Genomic DNA, 20,578 nt, shown 5'->3' with positions numbered 1-20,578 from the left:
CCGGAGATGTTAATGATCCCCATTTCACCTGAAGTTTGTCACAACGTTTTTGGCACTTGAATCTTTTTAGGCAATCACAACCAGAGCTTCAGTTAACCTTTAAGGAGAATCCACGTCTAAAATGTAGAGTCATTCTGCTTTTTCTGAAAATAAGAGAATCAATGACTTCTCTAACAAAAACAATGCCTAGTGTCATTAAGTTGAGTGTCAGTGGCGATTGATCTAGACCTTCCTAATGTGCCCTGTTGAGAAAAGTATGAAAAATGTTTATGAAAAAGGTGGGGTGTCAGGTAGGTCTCCTGCCTTATGTGTTTATTTTAAAACGTATATGAAAGTATCATCGCTCAGGGTGAATTGTAAAGCATGAGGCAATTTAAGACAATCTTTGAAACCCTACATGAATGATGTGGGTAAGACCTTGGATGGGGTGTTAGGAAGACATCTAAATGTAAGTACCGACTTAATTATCTTTGGGGTGAGGAGCTCAAATGCATTTGATAAGCTTTCTACTCTCCAGGAAAATCTCCTTTTTTATTAATTTTGCTTGCAAGGAGAGAAATTTGTATAAATTGGGTAAGCTCTTCTCCTCCAATTCATAGTGATTGGTTAAACTCCATACTAAGAATCTATAGACTTGATAAAAGAAAGGCCCCCAGAAAAAAACTCAAGTTCTGGGAAATCTGGGAAAATTACCAGCAAGGTGCAAATTAAATAATGGAGGTATCCAAGATGTAAAACTGGCTGTGTGATTGATACGACAAACGTTTACATAAGTCCAATGATTATGTGTAAGCAATGGAAACGCAGGAGAAGGCCTGCTGAGTAGCCATAATGGCTAGCTCCACCCCCCCGTACTCAATCCTTCTACAAAGTATTGGAAACAAGGGGACCCTCCTCTCTCATAATTGACGCTCCAGGGGAACTGTCCAGTTACACACACCCTATGTTAGGACAGTGAAGGGTAAGATTCAATGAGAGAAAGGGGCCCCGACAACTCCTTACTTCAAATATTGCACTTATGAGGACTAAAAAAAAAAAAGAAAAAAAAAAGAAACCCTACATGCGGAATTTCTCCTTTAAATATGCTGCAATGTATGAATTTATGCAACTCTTGATTTTCTTTGCTCACATTCTGGATGTTTAGTGGCTTTTTCTGGAGTCAAAAACTAGCAAAAGACTCCTAACTGAAGCAAAGAATTACATCCATTCCTACTTCAAAGTATTATATTGGATCAAAACAGAGACTCAAGCCAGCTTGGTATTTGGTGGTTCGATCTTAACAAACAGATATTCCCTACAACATTGAACCAAGACTTTAATTGAACGTTTTCAAATTGTAATGCCTGTGGAGATCTCATAGAATGAGCATATCATATGGTATTCAGTTATTACATAGCTCATGTCTGCTAATTTAGATTTGTCTTCGTGCCGTGTATCACAGTGCTCGCCGCCCTCCACCTGACCGGTTCTGTCTAGCTGTTTGGGATCTTGGTTGGCCTCGTAATGCACAAGCCACAACTGCCCTGTTTAACTTGGTTCTGTTGCCAGCCAGGTGAGTTGGTGAACTGTTCCGTATATTTGGTGAGCACCTTTGCAGCATATAAAATATTGACCCTGTTGGTAGCGCAGATAGAAGTAGTTACTATAATTCGTCTTTGACATGCTCAACAAAGTCTGCGCGTGACTCAGTTCCATAGTCTGTGCACAAACGGACCTTTCCTTTTTCCACTGTGGACTCCTGCGTGATCGGCTCATGGCGTAGATGGTGTAGATTCAAACTAAACTTTTCAGACACATCTGTGGCAACTCATTTTCATTCTTAAGTTCAAGACAATAAACGTTATTTCTTTTTTTTTTTATTTGAAAACATGGGGAAATGAAGAAATAATAGTTGTGAAGGTATTCCCCAAAAAGCTTGACATAATGTTGCTACCCCTTAATTTTAACATTTTAACATTTTAACAACTGTAATATGCATTGTGAATATATGTCATCATTTCCTTCCTTACTTGAGGGAAAGGATAGCTTGTCTCCCACAGTCCGTTCCATAACACTACACTCTGGAGAGTCATCCAGGCCAGCTCTGGTCTGAGATCTCTCCCCACTGCTGCCGTCGCGGGTGCGCCGTCAGCATCGGTTCATTCTTAAGTTAGCTTCTTCTCATTCCAGTCTCCACAGGAGTCGACATCAGGAGAGCAATTGGAGCTCCGGGAGAAATCCCAGCCGGGCTATCGCTCATCCGCCTCGCCGCTCTGCGGTTGTGAGAGGATGGTTTGATTTGTGAAGCTGTTCTACAGACCTAACCTTTTGGACTTGCCTACCGGGGCCCATAAGGTTCATGAAACAGCAGACCGCGGTAACCGCGCGTGACACACTCCAGTGCCTTTGCAGAAGATTAACTCTGCCAGTGACAGGCTGTTCGGGTTGGAGCATGCACTAGAGGACCGTGTGACAGTCTCCCAAGACACCACTAAATACGTTTCATGTTGACACCTTATCAGCAAAGGGCTAGTGTTTGCTTTATAAGGAATTGTGGTTTCATTCATTCTGCCTTATTTCCTTTCAATTGCATCTAAACGTTTGATCAACTTGTTTTTATGCAATAGAGCAAATGTGATGCTGGGCTATTTGGCTAATTGAAATTGGTTCGATTCACAGTTGTTGTGCATTATTTAGATTTAGATTTAGATGTGACTTTTTCTTAATTTCTGAGAGTGACACCAGCTTCTACGTGGAAAAACCTTCAGAGACTCGCCATTAGAGTGCACTTGTAACATGTTCTTAGCATTCAAATCGATGTTCCAACAAGTAACACATTTGGTGGTATATTTACAAGCCCCTTGCATTGCCGCTGTGTCACTATTTGCGTGGCCATGCAACGGCGGCGCAAACCACCAAATCATTGGGCATATTTACAAGGAGCTAGCGCCACTGCAGCAAAAAAAAATGTTTATGCAGTAGAGGAGCAATTAGTGCTCCACACCGCTCCACATATGCAAACTAATGCATTGGGCCCAATGCATCAGTTTGTAGAGGCCTGTGTCACATAACATTTGCGCCTGGTATAATGTGTGCTGGTTAGGCGTTCCCATGTTAAAAGCCACGTAGAAAGAACTGACACTGTGAAATTTACAATTTTTCACTGCGTCACTCTAGGACTTAACTGTGTCAAAATGCCTGCACCTTCTGAAACCAGGCAGAAGGATTGACACGGGGCTGCTAACATGAGACTTGCCTCTGTGTTCTGGCACATTGCTGGAGTTGCATCATTCGTATGCGTCAGAATTTCTTGCGCATCCGTGAATCCTTGTGCCACGGAGCACTGTACTGTAAATACAGCGTATCCACGGCACTGTTAGTGCATTTACAGCAGGCGCATGAAATCTGGCACTTCAATGCCGATATGTCCATTCTTGTAAATATGCCCCCATATTTACGAGGCCACACAAAGCCACTTTGCGTAGTTTTGCACGGCCTCATAAATATGGAGTGGGGCAAAGCAGCGCAAATCGCTGCGTTGCCTTACTCTGCACTAAGGAGGCGTTCCATGGGCATTGTGGTGGGTCTTCCCACGCAACACCCATGGATTTTGACGCATCCCCAGATTTACAAGACCATGTAAACCTGAGGATGCTCCAGAACCTTATGCCTCCCAAGGAGGTGCAACGAGGAGAAATACAGTTATTCTGCAACAACACAAAGAAAGAAGAAAGCCTCCCAGGATTGTTTTTGTGCTGGAAGGTGCCCCTGCCTACACAAAAACAATCCTCTATGCCACATAGACACCTGTGCACTGTGGTGCAAGGGTGCCTGCGTTGGCACTAGGGGGAAATGACAGGAATGCGCCACAGACCATGGATACGGCACATTCCGGCCCTTTCGCTTTGACCCAGGGCAGCGAAACCAGGTAACTTGCTGTACTGCCCTGCATCAAATTCCCATAGTATGCCCCTCTGCTTCCACATATCTGCCATATAAACTAAACTAACGCTGCAGAATATAAAGCGGAGTCAGCACTATGCGGATTCAGCTACGCAGTCCTCTCACGTGCACATTGCACAGCTCCACGAGGCACGCGGTTTGTAGCGCACTGAACTTTGTCTCTCAACTTTCAGCCCATTGAGGGAATTAGCACTCAGAATAAAAGTCAACATTCCAATTTCCCTGCTTTCCAGTGACAAATATGTCTGCAGAATATGAAGACGCATAAAAGCAAAAACAAACAATGAATCATAATCTAACACCTTCCTGTTTTCCCTAACGCAGCAGCATGTCATTGGAAAGGTATGCTTCATTCCAGCACCCCTCTCCTCATGGCGTATGGTCTGCTCCTCCACCCCGCTGGCCGTTCTTGCTCCTCTCTCATCTGACCTCCTCCTTAGAGAGAACAAAATGTCCGCCCAATTGATGGAATGCCCCTCGAACTTTCAGTCTTTCCTCCTACACCATTCCCTCTCGTTTTTATATCATCTACTGGTGATTAAAGTGCTGGCTGCTGCTCCCCGGGGCACCGCCTGCATTTTTCCACACTGACCAGCCAGCAGGTGTCATTGCAAGAGCAGTATTTAGACTAATCACACTGCGGCTCTCCTGGCCAGACCTTAAGTTCAGTGCTTTCCACTGAAGCCTATTCCTTGATCAGCGCATTACACCTCCTTCAAACCCATTTCCAATGCACAAAAGCACTGGTGCAAAGGGGCACCACAACGGCACTTCAAAATTGCCATGAAGTAGTATGGCTCCCGAGTATTCAGAAATAAACATCTGTAAAAAAACACAACATGTAGCAAGTGCTCCAGGGCCCCGCATGGAGTAGTAAGTGCTATATAAATGCTGCACTACAATACAACCCCTACACTCTAGCACCAATGTAACTCACACTCCCCTGCCAATGCTATCCACCTCTCACACTGATGGTATTCAAACTTTGTAACTAAATGATGGGATGATACTTTAGATTTCCTCCCTATTGCCTCATTGGCCTATCTACTTGAAAGCCACAATATATCGAAGGCCATGTCTGTTATCATTATTGGCGTTGTGGTCTCCTGAATACTGGCAGGTGACGTTTTCATGACTTTTTATCAGTGTGGCATATAGCTCTATACGTTATATTGCATTGTAATAGTATTTGCATACCACTGCATAGCACTGATGATGCACCGGAGCATGTTTGCACGCGTGTTTCATGCTACTAATAGGAGTCCTATGCATTGGAAAAAGGTGTGCAAGTCATGTAGGCTATTAGGGTAGTGTGTAATAATGTGCACGAGGAGTTATGCTCTTATTGTGTGGTGGATGCCTTCGTGAACTTGAGACAAAGGGAGTGAGGCATCAGGTATTCATGCATTGAGCATTGGTGTGGATGGATACAGAGTGTGTGAGTTCACTCTAGTCCATATTAGACTCTGACCATGTTGGTGCATGGGCATAGCTGCGTCTAAGTCTGAGTGTTGGCAGAAGTGCAACAATACAGGCAGGCATGCATGTGTAGACCTACAGTCAGAGTAAATATCTGTGAGGCACAGTTTATGCCAATAACAATAGGATTTTGACATTATATGACCCATCATCAGAGGTGCTCCAATGGGTCCGTCGAGGCAGCAGGAGAAGTGAGTGTGGACTAGACAGGTTATATGTCTTGGTGACTCCTCCTGGGTGATGCATCTCAGATTGACCCATAGTAATGAATGGACATCTCACATCCAGTCCTGGTATTCATTTTCAGGATTAGTCTATGGTGGCAAACAAGCATTTGAAGAAAGATAAGGTTTTAGTGACACCGCCCAAGGTTTTGTGACCTGCGAGCTTTGAAGGACAGTGTGGTACACCCAGAAGTACCGTATCTTACCCTTCATTGAGATAGATCTCTTGACTCAAACTTAGGTAGGCTAAGAACATAGTTCAATTCAGGCAAAGTTTAACAAAATAACTACAGTTGTAGTAGTATATCAGATTACATTTATGACAGTTCTGATGTATACACATTATTTACATTTATGACAGTGTTAATATATATACACAGACATGGGCACAACTAAATATATTTGTTTTAAGCAGTGGTGTAACGCAAGATGATAGAATGTGAAGAGGGGTGCCAGAGTCTACCATATGTCACTGACATGAATATAGCATGTTACATCGTATGCTATTACATCGCATACCTTTACAACACATTTGTTACAACGACCGCGTTGTTAGAACACAATAACTTTACAACGCAAGTCATTAGATCAAATAGTATAATTTACTATTCCAACTCCAGCCTGCGCAACAGTAAGGGAGGTGTTGGAATAGTAATTTATACTATTTCTTAGGTTAGAGTGCCCCCTACAGCAAGTCAATCTAATGACTTGCGTTGTAAAGACATTGCGTTCTAACAAACACGGTCGTTGTAACGACCGCGTTCTATAGGAACTGCAATGTAATTACCGAGTTGTAAATGCTGTCTCCCCACCGACATTCATTGGCCTTGAGCTGATTGGGACCCTCCTATCAGGCTCAACACCACCTGATGAGTTGGCCCTACCGTGTTGCAGGGGCCTGCGTTACGCCTCTGATTTTAAGTGGGTGTTAATGAGTCCACCGAAACTTGAGATAGATTGGCCAAGTTTGATGTAGATCAGTGATACAAACAAGGGCAGTCCAAGAACACATTTAAATTCACGTGAATCTCAAGCAGAATTAATAATGTAAATATTGTAGCAAGTGTCCTATATACCAGTGGTGCTGTTTACAAAAATATATTTGTATCAACTATGTTTCACTTATGATGGTAGTGGGCAGGTTAAATAATGTAAGAATAGCAGTATAATAATCCCATTTTATGCAAATAATAAATATACATAATGTGTACGTGGTGGTAAGGATCTTAGCAGTGCAATATATTATGTCACTAGAGCTGTTTACACCAAAATGAGAAGCTTAAATCTGGGAAAATACACTCACATGTGAAGATAAAGCAGATCTCGGCTCAGGTAGGCTGAAAGCAGATCAGCTAGTGTAAGGGTGGAACAGCAACTGCATCTTACGTCACTGACTGTGTTTTTTAATTTAAGTGGGTCTTAAACCGATTGAACAGTGGAATCAGCACCAAGGCATAGTTACACAGCACGCCAAGAACACACTTCACATCCCATAGTTTTATTCACTTGCCCTTTAAGAAGATTAGGTAGCCCTGTAGCAACTGTGCAGTAGTTGCATGTTACGGAATTGCAGAAGAGAGATTTTGGATTCCTTTAAGTTCTAGTATGCCTAAGGCGAATGAGGGATGTATTCACTCTCTCACATACATCACATTTTAGGCCACAGACAGCTTTTGTTGTTATATGGTTAGGGGATGAATATTTGGTGAGTGGTTCACATCTTACAGAGTATGTTGGCAATAGATGAACTATTGTGTGATAATTTCGCTGGACTGACAGACATCCCAAGATCACTGAGGACATCATGTGTTAGGGAGCAGTGTATCCCCCTACTGCTGCACGGGCTGCCGGCCTCCCCAGAACTCCCCTGTTATACCTCAGAGCCATTGGGCAGGCTATCTGCCCGCTCAGACCTTTGGATTTATGCATTGGCTACAAAGACCTTAGCGGGTCCCATGTTCCAATCCGGAGATTTAATTCAATGGGCTCTGTGCCTGCTGCAACATCTTTAGTACTTGTTTGGATCCTTGGAGACATTCATTCTTCAGAGGTTTATAAAATTAATGTTTTTGAGTTTAATAGAACCAGCATTGCTAAAAACAATTTTATATTGTGTGATATATAAATGTGATTATTAGTAAAATGATGAAGATATGTATGATAATGAATACTAGTGGATGAAAACAGATCGGTATCATTATTATTTTTTTGAATACATTTTTCCAGAGTGTAGAAAGCTTTCATACAAATAGGTTATCTCTTGGAAAACAAACAGAACAAAGAGACAGAATGCAACTTCTGTCTGGAAGATCTACTCTTCGAGGCAGGAGGATTAGTCATTTGCCAAAGTCAGCACCTACTCTAGGTGCTACAGTTCACACCTACTCTAGGTGCTATAGTTCAACACCTACTCTAGGTGCTACAGTTCACACCTACTCTAGGTGCTACAGTTCACACCTACTCTAGGTGCTACAGTTCAACTCCTACTCTAGGTGCTACAGTTCACACCTACTCTAGGTGCTACAGTTCAACACCTACTCTAGGTGCTACAGTTCAACTCCTACTCTAGGTGCTACAGTTCAACACCTACTCTAGGTGCTACAGTTCACACCTACTCTAGGTGCTACAGTTCAACTCCTACTCTAGGTGCTACAGTTCAACACCTACTCTAGGTGCTACAGTTCACACCTACTCTAGGCGCTACAGTTCAACTCCTACTCTAGGTGCTACAGTTCAACACCTACTCTAGGTGCTACAGTTCAACACCTACTCTAGGTGCCACAGTTCAACTCCTACTGTAGGTGCTACAGTTCACACCTACTCTAGGTGCTACAGTTCACACCTACTCTAGGTGCTACAGTTCAACACCTACTCTAGGTGCTACAGTTCAACACCTACTCTAGGTGCTACAGTTCAACTCCTACTCTAGGTGCTACAGTTCAAGACCTACTCTAGGTGCTACAGTTCAACACCTACTCTAGGGGCTACAGTTCAACTCCTACTCTATGTGCTACAGTTCAACACCTACTCTAGGTGCTACAGTTCAACTCCTACTCTAGGTGCTACAGTTCAACACCTACTCTAGGTGCTACAGTTCACACCTACTCCAGGTGCTACAGTTCAACACCTACTCTGGGTGCTACAGTTCAACACCTACTCTAGGTGCTACAGTTCAACACCTACTCTATGTGCTACAGTTCAACACCTACTCTAGGTGCTACAGTTCAACTCCTACTCTGGGTGCTACAGTTCAACACCTACTCTAGGTGCTACAGTTCACACCTACTCTAGGTGCTACAGTTCAACACCTACTCTAGGTGCTACAGTTCAACACCTACTCTAGGTGCTACAGTTCAACTCCTACTCTATGTGCTACAGTTCAACACCTACTCTAGGTGCTACAGTTCAACTCCTACTCTAGGTGCTACAGTTCAACACCTACTCTAGGTGCTACAGTTCAACACCTACTCTAGGTGCTACAGTTCAACTCCTACTCTAGGTGCTACAGTTCAACACCTACTCTAGGTGCTACAGTTCAACACCTACTCTAGGTGCCACAGTTCAACTCCTACTCTAGGTGCTACAGTTCAACACCTACTCTAGGTGCTACAGTTCAACACCTACTCTAGGTGCTACAGTTCAACTCCTACTCTAGGTGCTACAGATCCAACACCTACTCTAGGTGCTACAGTTCAACACCTACTCTAGGTGCTACAGTTCAACTCCTACTCTATGTGCTATAGTTCAACATCTACTCTAGGTGCTACAGTTCAACTCCTACTCTAGGTGCTACAGTTCACACCTACTCTATGTGCTACAGTTCAACACCTACTCTAGGTGCTACAGTTCAACACCTACTCTAGGTGCTACAGTTCAACTCCTACTCTATGTGCTACAGTTCAACATCTACTCTAGGTGCTACAGTTCAACACCTACTCTATGTGCTACAGTTCAACACCTACTCTAGGTGCCACAGTTCAACTCCTACTCTAGGTGCTACAGTTCAACTCCTACTCTAGGTGCTACAGTTCAACACCTACTCTAGGTGCTACAGTTCAACACCTACTCTAGGTGCTACAGTTCAACACCTACCCTAGGTGCTACAGTTCAACTCCTACTCTAGGTGCAACAGTTCAACTCCTACTCTAGGTGCTACAGTTCAACACCTACTCTAGGTGCTACAGTTCAACACCTACTCTAGGTGCTACAGTTCAACACCTACTCTAGGTGCTACAGTTCAACTCCTACTCTAGGTGCTACAGTTCAACTCCTACTCTAGGTGCTACAGTTCAACACCTACTCTAGGTGCTACAGTTCAACACCTACTCTAGGTGCTACAGTTCAACACCTACTCTAGGTGCTACAGTTCAACTCCTACTCTAGGTGCTACAGTTCAACTCCTACTCTAGGTGCTACAGTTCAGCATCTACTCTAGGTGCTACAGTTCAACACCTACTCTAGGTGCTACAGTTCAACTCCTACTCTAGGTGCTACAGTTCAACACCTACTCTAGGTGCTACAGTTCAACACCTATTCTAGGTGCTACAGTTCAACTCCTACTCTAGGTGCTACCATGAACAGTTCTAGGTTCCTTTTTTTATTTTTTTTTTATTTTTATTGAAAGTTCATGTCGATATCATAACAAATACAAAACAGAGAATACAAATTGGCATGACGTTACCAGGTAGTTATACATATCAAGGCATAAATGAAACTGACAAATTTTCACCTTCTAAAAAAAAAAGTACTTGAGCTAATTAAAACCAATAATATAGCGGAAGATACATATGCTGATAATATATTAAGATTATGCAGGAGGTAATACTGTGGATATTTGACAAATTAAAAGCCGAGGGTTTTTGACCGCCTCCATGCTGCCACAGGTGACCAGATCCTAAGTCCCATATCTCTGGATTTCACCCCCTTCAGTGCGTACAGCTCTGATTCGATGTTGTGAATCCCTAATAGCCTACACATCCACATCTGAAAGGTTGGGGCCTCAGTGTCTTTCCAGGCAGCAGCAATTAATATTCTGAAGACTGCTGTAGCTATAAAAACCAGTGCCTCCATCTCTACACTCAACCCCATTTTGGTATCAACCCCAAGAATTAATAGAGTTGGGGATAGATCAATCCTAGTATCTAGCAGCCCCTCTAAAAACTTTCCTATTTCACTTTTAATTGGTCCTAATTTCTCGCAGCCACAAAACATGTGAAGCAGATCTGCCGGACCCTTGCCACATCTGGGGCAATTATGGTCTACTCTTTTGCCCCAGTCAAATAATTTTGCCGGCGTATAATAGAGATTGAATAGAGTTTTAAAATGCTGCGCTCTTAGATTTGAAGATCTTAAAAACCTCTTATCCATAAGGATGGCTCTATCTAAATCGATATCAGGATCATTTAATTTCCCTGCCCAAGTGGTTTCTGTCTTGAGCAAATCATCCAACAGTGTATCCAAAAATAATACATACAATTTCCTTATGCGACGCCCACCTCCCTTCAAGTAGTCTAAAAGTGCACATTCTTTAGATACATCTATGGTCGGTCTCTTGGATTTAATTGTATTAGTCAGTTGTATGTATTTAAGCTCTTGAGAGCCTTGAAGTGCATACCGAGACACCAGGAGATCTAGGGGCCTCAGTAGATCCTTTACCATCACTTGACCCAATGAGGTGATTCCTTGTCTTTCCCAGTGTCTCCAGGGCCCGTCTGTGCTCAAGTGGGGGAATAACCCAGAGTTCCAAAGTGGAGTGTGTTTATTGTACTTCGGGATATTCTGATTCTTCTGTATCCCCACCCAAATTGTATAAATATCTTCCAACATTTTGTGCCCTAAAGACTTAAAGAAACGTTTGCCAAAATGTCTTAGAAGTACTCCATCGGTTTCATTCCCTAATAATAGCTTATAGAAAGAGGGAATACCGCTTTGAGAATTTACCGTATTAGCAGGGAAGAAAAGTATAGCCATATCTGTAAGCAGACAAGACCAATGGTAAAATTTTAGGTTTGGTATACCCAGGCCACCCTTTTCCTGAGGAAGAGACATAAATTTCATTGATCTCCTCACCTTGCCATATTGCCAAATAAAACTCATAAAAATTGCCTCCATTTCCCTGATCAAAATATCATCAATTTTAAAAGGGATCGATCTGAATTTATATAAAATTCTTGGAAACATTGTCCTTTTAATGACATTCGCCCTGCCTATAATTGATAAATGCAAAGTATCGATCCGCTTTAGATCCTGTTTCATTTTCGACAATAATGGTGAGAAATTATCCTTAATAATTTCCTGTGTCTGGGCATTAATTGTGATTCCCAGATAGACAGCGGAGTCCACATATCTATTATCCAACTTGACTGTCTTACTGGAGCATAGAACCTGTGTTTTTGCCACATTTAATCTATATCCGGATGCACTACCAAAATCAGAGGTAACATTAATTAGTTCCCTCATAGCGCTAGCAGGATCCACCGTAGTAATGGCTAGGTCATCTGCGTAAGCGAGAATTTTGGTTGCATATCCGTTCGTGATAATTGGTTTAATATTTATATTACCCATAATGTGACAAATCAGAGGGTCAATATACAATGCAAATAGGATAGGTGAACATGGGCACCCTTGTCTTGTCCCTCTCGAGATATGGATCGGATTAGAGCCCTCACCCATTAGGTGGATGTTAGCTGTTGGGGTATGATACATGGCCTTGATTGCCTGAAGGAATCGGGGGCCAAATCCTCTGCTCTCCAACAATTTCCATAAAAAGCTCCACTTAACCCGATCAAACGCCTTCTCGGCGTCGAGGAGGATCATTGCGATCCCCTCCCCCTCCCTGGCGTGCATATCAAACAGGGTTATAGCTCTTTTTATATGGTCGGTGGTACCCCTTCCGGGGATAAAACCATGTTGCCAGGAGGAGACGAGGCCTGCAATAAACCTTCCCATTCGAGTGGCCAATATTTTAGCGTAAAGTTTATTATCGCTGTTAATTAATGAGATAGGCCGGTACGAACCTGGGCTCTCCTTGGGTTTGCCTTTTTTATGAAAGACCACTATATTAGTTTTGGTCCAGGACTCTGGTATAATGCCTGTATTAATAACCCCGTTAAATAGATCTAATAGGAGAGGAGCCGTCTCTTCACTCAGATACTTATAAACTTCCAGGGGTATGAGATCCGGTCATGCTGCTTTTCCTGCTGATAATTCTTTCAGTGCTTGTCGGAGCTCCTCCATAGTAATATCCTGTTCTAAGATTTCCCTCTCATTGGGCAACAAATTTTTACCCGTATCCTGCCAATTCTTGCTTGGATAGGTTGTATCTGCATCCTCTTTATAGAGAGCCTGATAGTAACGCCTGAAGACCTCTAGGATTTCTGTTGGTTTTTTATAGATATGCTCCCCCTCTTTAATTTCAGTAATAATATTTTTTGAGGTAGCCTGTCTTATTTTTAATGCTAGGGCCCTTCCAGCATTCTCACCTGTTTCATACATTCCCAATCTGCGGGTATGATATTCTGCTGCCGCTTTCCTTGCTAGTTGCCGGTGAATATCTGCTTTTATTGTATTTAAACTATCTAGACTCTGAGGACCCTGAATCCCGTTATATACATCTCTCCTGTGTTGTTCCTCGGCCTTTGCCAGCCTATCCAAGAGTCCCTCCCTTTCTTCCTTTATGTTTTTCCACAGCCGTGCAGAAAAGCTGATAGTCTCTCCTCTTAAACCCGCCTTGAAGCTGTCCCAAACCATACCACGAGAAGCACTATATCTGTTGGCATCAAAAAATGATTGAGACCACCTCTTTATATGTGCGATGTAATTACTATCTAGTAAAAGTTTTCTATCGAAGGACCATGGTCTCATTTTTCCTCTTGGATTAGTGATAGACAGATTCAAGACAAGAGGGTTATGATCCGAGATTAGCTTTGGGAGCATAGAAATTTCTACGGTGCTGAGGAGAGTGGCTGTTACTAAGAAATAATCCAATTTTGTGTATTTATTAAATGGGTGTGAAAAGTATGTGAACCCAGGATCATCTTTCTTTAAATTGCCCCAGACATCCTTCAGGCCATAAGAATGAATTATAGAAGAGATTGCCCTGAATACCCGGGGTTTTCTTCCTTTATATTGGGTATTACCTGTAAAATCTGCCGAGATATTAAGGTCACCACATAGTACCACAGGTGATGGCCAGTTGGTAAGCTCCCTTTCAATGTGATTCATCACCCCAGCATCATCCAAGTTAGACCCATACACTGAGCAGAGAGTAATACCTAATCCCAGTTCACATATAGCCCATCTTCCCAGTGGGTCAGCTTTTGATTTTTTGACCCCACCCAATCCAGCCCGACCAATGATAGCTACCCCCTTTACAGTTGAGGTCTGCGAGGAACACGAGAATATTTCATAACCCCTTATATTTAACCAATGTTTCTTTTTCCATGACAGATGAGTCTCTTGTAGACAAACAATATCGGGGTTTACTACTTTAACATACTCCACGAATTTTTCCCTTTTTTTTCCAGTCATTCAGTCCACCTATATTAAGACTAATTATCTTAATCTTTGACATAGCCCTGGAGAGATACCAACCAACAAGCTAACCAATCACTTTTTATCTTATGCCTAACAATAACATGTATAACCACTTTCAATTTCTCCAGTGTATCATCAAACATTAATGCATGAACTTTCTTTTTGCTTCTTTTTCTTCCCCCTACCCCCCCTCCCACGAAGGACCCTCCCAACCCCCCCCCCCTGACCATAACTCACCCCCCAGTGAGGCGCGCAGACGAAGTCTGTGCAAGTGATGGGTGCGGCAATGAACACAGTGCAATTAATAGACCCAAAGTCAACCTCGGCTTATATACAACCACAGTTAACCTACAAAGCTCCCCCAAATCACGCCACGGATCTCCCTACAGTAACAGACTTTACTAAGTGATACTCTAACTGAACCTTGAATTAATCTAAACCTGAGCCTTCATTCAGTGACACCGTATACTAAATAGAGTCCAAGAACTCCTGGGCCTTGATTTCCGAGGAGAAATACAAGGTCTTGCCAAGATGGATAATCTTTAACTGAGCAGGATTGATAAGATAGACCTGGACTTTTTTGTCCTGAAAAGGCTTGATCAATTGCCTTAATCTCCATCTACGTTCCACGGTGGAATGACAGAGTCCGGTCTGACAAAGAAGGACCCTCCTTCAAATGTCCTTTTAGCATCTGGCCGGGCTTTCTCTGAGATGGACTGACGGAGAAGAAAATTGCCTATATAAATTAAGATTGCTCTAGGCTTGTCCCCTTCTCTGGCATTTTTTTTCATTCTAAAGGGTGTCCTATGTGCTCTCTGTATTTCAGTGGTCCAGTTCCAACCGGCGATGTCAGGAAAAGCTTTCTCAAATGTTTTGACTATGAACAACTTAGCATCCTGTCCCTCTGCCCCTTCCGGAATACCCAGGACTCTGAGGTTTTTCCTTCTTTGCCTATTTTCAAGGTCCTCTAGCTTCCACTGGATGTCAATTGCTTGGGCTCCAAGATTTTCTACTTTGGTCGTGGCTGCGGCCGCCTCGGCTTCAGTGGCGACCACCCTCTCCTCTAAATTTGAGACCCTGTCGCCGACGTTTACCCAGGCTTTAGAGAGCTTTCTAACCACTGCATTCATCTTTCTCATCGCCGCCTGGGATTTGATACTGTCTGCTCGGGTTTCCTCTCTGTGAGCCGTTATTCCTTGATGGATTGACTCCATCATCGTCATCAATGATAACTGTGTGGGCTCATTGGGCTTTACGTTGCATGATTCCGAGTTAAAATTCCCTTGGAGAGATGTCGTAGGGGAATGGTCCCAAGCCAATGCATTATGATCTCTTTGTGGCGGTGCATTTTTTATGATAGATGAAGGTAACCCAGCTTCACTGTCACTCTCTGTTTCCGGATTGCTGCCATCAATATCTGAACTATGTATCTCGTCATCCTCTTCTGACCAGTTGGCCTCCTCTGTAACCGAGAAAAAGCACTCACTAGGGGTCTTTTCCTTTTCCATTTCCTTCTTGCCATGAATAACCCCAGAATAGATGGTTTTAGTTTTAGAGTTATCAGGTAGTCCCTTGTTTTTTTCCGAGCCCGTTGCAAGACTGGTACCTTCTTTGAATGGATCAGCTATGGGTATGCCCTCTTTAGTTGATAAAGCTGCTGAGCCTTGTGTCGAGGAGAGCAGTATATCCTTTGAGGGCACTGGCGAGGGTAGTAAGGTGGTAGTCTCATTATTGCTGGATGCATCGAGATCCCCAGACCCCAATCCGACATCTAGAGACTCTGAGTGCGTTGTTATAGGCTTATCACCACCTATAATGTTGTCCCTGGCAGCTTCCGACTGATCCGATCGAGGGATCTGTGGGTCTATGACTGGGTTTTTCTCAAGAGTGCTAACTGGCAGTAGTGATGGTTGATCAAGGGACTCACATGTTGCAGACAGATTGGGTTGTGGAGGTATTACAGTTTGTACCACAAGCCCGGGGTCCGCAGCTTCTAGAGCTGGCTCGATATCCTTCAGTTTCCTTTTTTTTTCATTCCGATTCAACATTTCAACCACGCTGACCGTTGCTGTGGCTGTAGCTAGACGGGTTCTGACCTTGGGGGAGTTCTGACCCACAGCTGTCTGCATCTTTGCCCGTACTGATCCAGTTTCTGAGGCTGCCCCTTCTAGCCCAAGATTTGCGCCATTGTCCATATTTGAGCTATTAGCTAGATTGCCAGGCATAGATGCGCCTTCCACCATGCCCTTTTTCTTTGTCTTCCCCCCAGTATTAACTTTAGGGGGCATGGGTGCAGCCACTATTAACAGGGAGATCCCCTGCCTCACCTCAATTAACGTATTGCACCACGGAGCCACTCCACTGCTCTGTGACGGGCCGTTGAACCTGCTCAGACTACCAGGTCTGCTGGGTCTGCTGAATCTGCTGAAGCTGCGGCCGTTTCCGCCTCGGCTCACCGATCCCGCCGGTCCTGGGTGGCTCCGCCTCCAAGCTACGCGAGCTGCGTGAACTCTGCTAGGGCCAGCTGGGCCGATTCCCGACACAGCTACTGCTATGACCCGGAGCCTCCACAGAACCGAGCGGGGCAGCCCTCCAACAAGATTGCCTGTCAACATCGAGATCGCAATGAGATATGAGGTATTTTTTTTTTTTTCCCCGGCCACTCGAGCGCCTTTAGCCTTGAGCGATGCTACGCTTCCACAATGAGTTGCGCTTCGGAGCTTCCTCTCTTCTCTTCGATAAACCAGTGCCCCGGGGGTTTACACGTACATCCTCCCAGCCAGCCGGCTAGCTCCAGGGTCTCTCTCTGCCACCTTGTTACTCCTTGTTGCTACTCTTTTAGTTGATTGTTAGCACCTTTTTGTTAGTGTTTTCCGCGCCACGCCTGTCCCGCAAAGAAAACACAGAATCGGCATTCCGACATCGCCGTTTTGTCCCGCTGGTCCCGCTTTACTCAGTTGTGCTCCGTTGTCAGATAGAGCGCAGAGATCCTTACAGCCCTCCACTCAGCTTTCCACTCGCTTTCTGCTCTCTGGTGATACCCCTCAGTCTCTCGACCATTCGTATCCACTGTCTCGCAGGGAGAGAGTCTGTATGCCGAGGTCGTGTCTCAAAGCATCACTTCATCCCTGCACTGTGACCACTGCTGCCGCTCAGCCGCTGGTCACGGCCGCCATCTTGCCCAATAAGAAAAACAGTTCTAGGTTCCTGTCTCTTTTGTTGAACTAATCTGTCTCTGCTCAGGTTCACAGCCAGAAAACTGCCTTCAACCAAGCGCTGTAGAGCTGATTGCCGGGGGCATGAGTGGTCTCTTCTGTGCAGCTTAGATCCCTCCTATCATTGAGTTCAGATTCTGGATTAGGGGGTGTGGGGGAAGGAGCACCCCCCCAGTTTGAGGACCTAAGCCCCATAACACTAGAAACAAACCACTTGGCACCATCAAACTTAGCACAGCATCACAGCTATAGTTCCTTAAGCGTTCCCACTTCAACACCATATGTATCGCTCTCATCAATTTATATATTAACCCTCTAGATTAACTTAAATATATTGTATCCAAATGCACACTATATTGCTTCTGAGCCACATAATTGACAAAGAAGCCTCCGAAGTGAAGAGTGACTCCCAGTCCTTGCAAGCTTTTCGCGTTATTATTCTTCATTTACAACTGATTAAACCGCTTGTAATTGAAATATTACTGAGTTAAGCTAGGAGAGTTTTGCTTCTTGTTGGCTTCTGTTTCAAAAAGTCCAACCTCCCTTAGCTTTACTGAAACCTATTCATATTTTCACAAAGGGTTGGGCTGGCCTATTGGGCAATCTAGCAGGCCCGGAGTGGCTGGTCTGAGAGGTCAGTATATTAGCTAGTTTTTAGGCTGTATGTGGGCCTGTTTCATGGTCTCAGGCCACTTTTGTCTTTGGATTCTCTGATATTACCGCAGACAATACCTGCAGCAAGCACAGATGGATACAGTCTCTCACACTATCCAAACCACCCATGCAACTTGTCTTTACTCATTCAAAACTATTCTAATTGCAAATGTGGGCCACTCTTTTGGCTATCTAATTCGCTAATTGGGGGCACTTTAATTTGGTGCAGAGGTTTATTTTTTGTCTCAGTTCGACTCTGTATTCGCATATACAGTCCAGCAGTAGGTTGTTGCCCCTTTTCATGGTTTTGAATCCTAGTATGAGGGGAAATTCAACTTCAAGATTTCAGTGATGGTTTTCATTTCTGTCCATAGATATGGCCTCCTAGGACAAATAGAGGACCCCACCATTCAGAACTATCAGGAGAGCTCTGTTCTTATGGAACTTGAACTTTGGCACCACTGAGTGTCTAATACACCTCACGTGGCAGCAGGAAATTAAATGAAATCCAGTATTTGTAAAGCACACAATTACCCGAGGGTGTGGCGCTGGGGGCCATTGGGAAGATTAAGCAAGCTATTACCCAGAGTCACATGGTGCTGGGCTAACCTGCCACCGGCACCAGGGATCGAACTGTGAACCCCATTGCCCAGAGTCAGGCACCCTGGCCGCTGCGCCACACCTCTTCCAGAGGCTGCTCATCGAATATTTTAACACTTTTGGAATCTTCTGCTGCCCTCCATTGGTTTAAATTCCAAACACTGTGGACTTATTGAAGGCCTGTAGATTGTGCCCCTATGTAAAAATTCGAATAGATATAATTGATAAATGAAATTAGCAGAAAATGATTAAAATACCATATATTGTAGTGGGAGAATGAAAAAGACTGTGAAGTCAGCTGAGCTTGGAACATCTGTATTGTATTAGTGACATAGATTGAAAATCATACGGTACATCAACCATTCATAAGACTGATTCCAGCACAGCTCTCTGGGCTATTTAAGGTGCTCTAATCAATGAATCAGCTGGGTAGGTTTACATGTGTTCATGTGTTCATCTTCATAAGATCTCTGATATTCCAAACTGTCTTTTATCATTGAATGGCAATACCTTAACAGTGAGAGTGTTTACTCTCTTTGTCAAATCTATTCCTATTTACCTGACAGTGATACCTACATATGTATTTGTTCAGTACATCCAATCATATACACCTCCAAAATGAACAATGACATCACATTCCATGTCGTTGTTGTAAGACGAACGCATGTTTGTATGAAATACTTATGAAGCCACTTAAATATTTCCTTTCCCTTGTCCTCATACTCTCATACTGACACTGTTAAGGTATGCTTGCAAAATTCTCCTAAATCAACAAACCTAACACTGTTCTCATCTTTATTTCATTATATTTAGGCCTCATTTATCCAAAAACCTTTTACATTTTACTATCAAAATAGGTGTAATATACGTACTTTTAGGGCTTTCAGCCAGCACTCTTCATTCATTGGGCTGTTATTATGTCATTCACTTTTTTTTCCCACTCGCTACAGCATACAGCATGGGACAATGGATACGCCCACTTCTGCCATTGGCTAACTTCATTGTGAGTGATGGCATTCTCTCCTTTCACAAGGAGCACATCCAAAAACAAAGTTGTTTCCTTCAGTGCTAGGAATACAATGGCAATGTGTGCTGTTTGAGATGTAAAAAATACTTTTGCTTTTAGTCTGTTTTTATTATTTTCAGTCTGACAATGGCCTGGTAACTTGCCCAGCTCTAAAGATTGGTAAAACGCAATTGACAAAGCGAAAAGACTGCCAGCCAACTCCAGACCTAATGACTTTGTCAGTGCTTGTTTTCTTTAATGACTCTTACTGTTAGTCTTCTCTCTACATTCCCCATCAAAACCCCTAGTATAATTCCAGTTGTCTCTCATTAAGCAGAGGCAGAGCAGTAATTAATGAATTACACTTTCAATCCAGCCTTACACAGAAACCATAGCTGTTCCTTAATACGGTATGCCAGACCGTGCATTTTATTATTATGACACAAAACGTGTTGAAACATTTGTGAGGTCATTAGTTCAACCGTAGCAAGCTCATCCAAGTTCATATAACAAACTTAAACTTTTCAATTTAGATGCTCTGTTATGAAACCAATCAAGAATTTGTATTCACATGAAAAAAATAAAATAGGGAGTGGTTTAGTAAACCGTCAATATTCTCTTGCAGCTAACTCAGCGTGGTAGATTTGTGTGCATCAAGGGCCAACAAAATGTTAGTTGTGGAAGTGTAGATTAGCATAGATTCCGATTTTGGGTGCGCCAGCACTTTTCTACTTTTCCTATATTTACGCATACTTTTTCTTGGTATAACTTGGCACTTAAAACGGATGTTGGTCTTCTCAAACGGACTTTAAAACCATTTTCTTCCTGCCTTTGACAATGGATTGATGTTAGAGATTTTTTTCCTGAAAACAACTCGAAAGGGACGTTAAAGTCCACGTTTCAATGAGAAAATTCACCTGCAT

At 43.3% G+C, this 20,578-nt stretch overlaps 1 protein-coding gene across 3 annotated transcripts in view; it reads left to right on the top strand.

The window, feature by feature from the left end:
* The window catches only part of HDAC9 (histone deacetylase 9), a 2,124,307-nt gene that overhangs the window by 980,764 nt on the left and 1,122,965 nt on the right, over window positions 1-20,578 (top strand). The gene's annotated exons all lie outside the window — the stretch shown is intronic.

The sequence above is a fragment of the Lissotriton vulgaris genome, chromosome 10 (genome assembly GCF_964263255.1).
Source record: "Lissotriton vulgaris chromosome 10, aLisVul1.2, whole genome shotgun sequence".
NCBI lineage: Eukaryota > Metazoa > Chordata > Amphibia > Caudata > Salamandridae > Lissotriton > Lissotriton vulgaris.
Note: the sequence above shows the minus strand (reverse complement) of the source record. Positions and strands in the feature narration are given on the sequence as shown.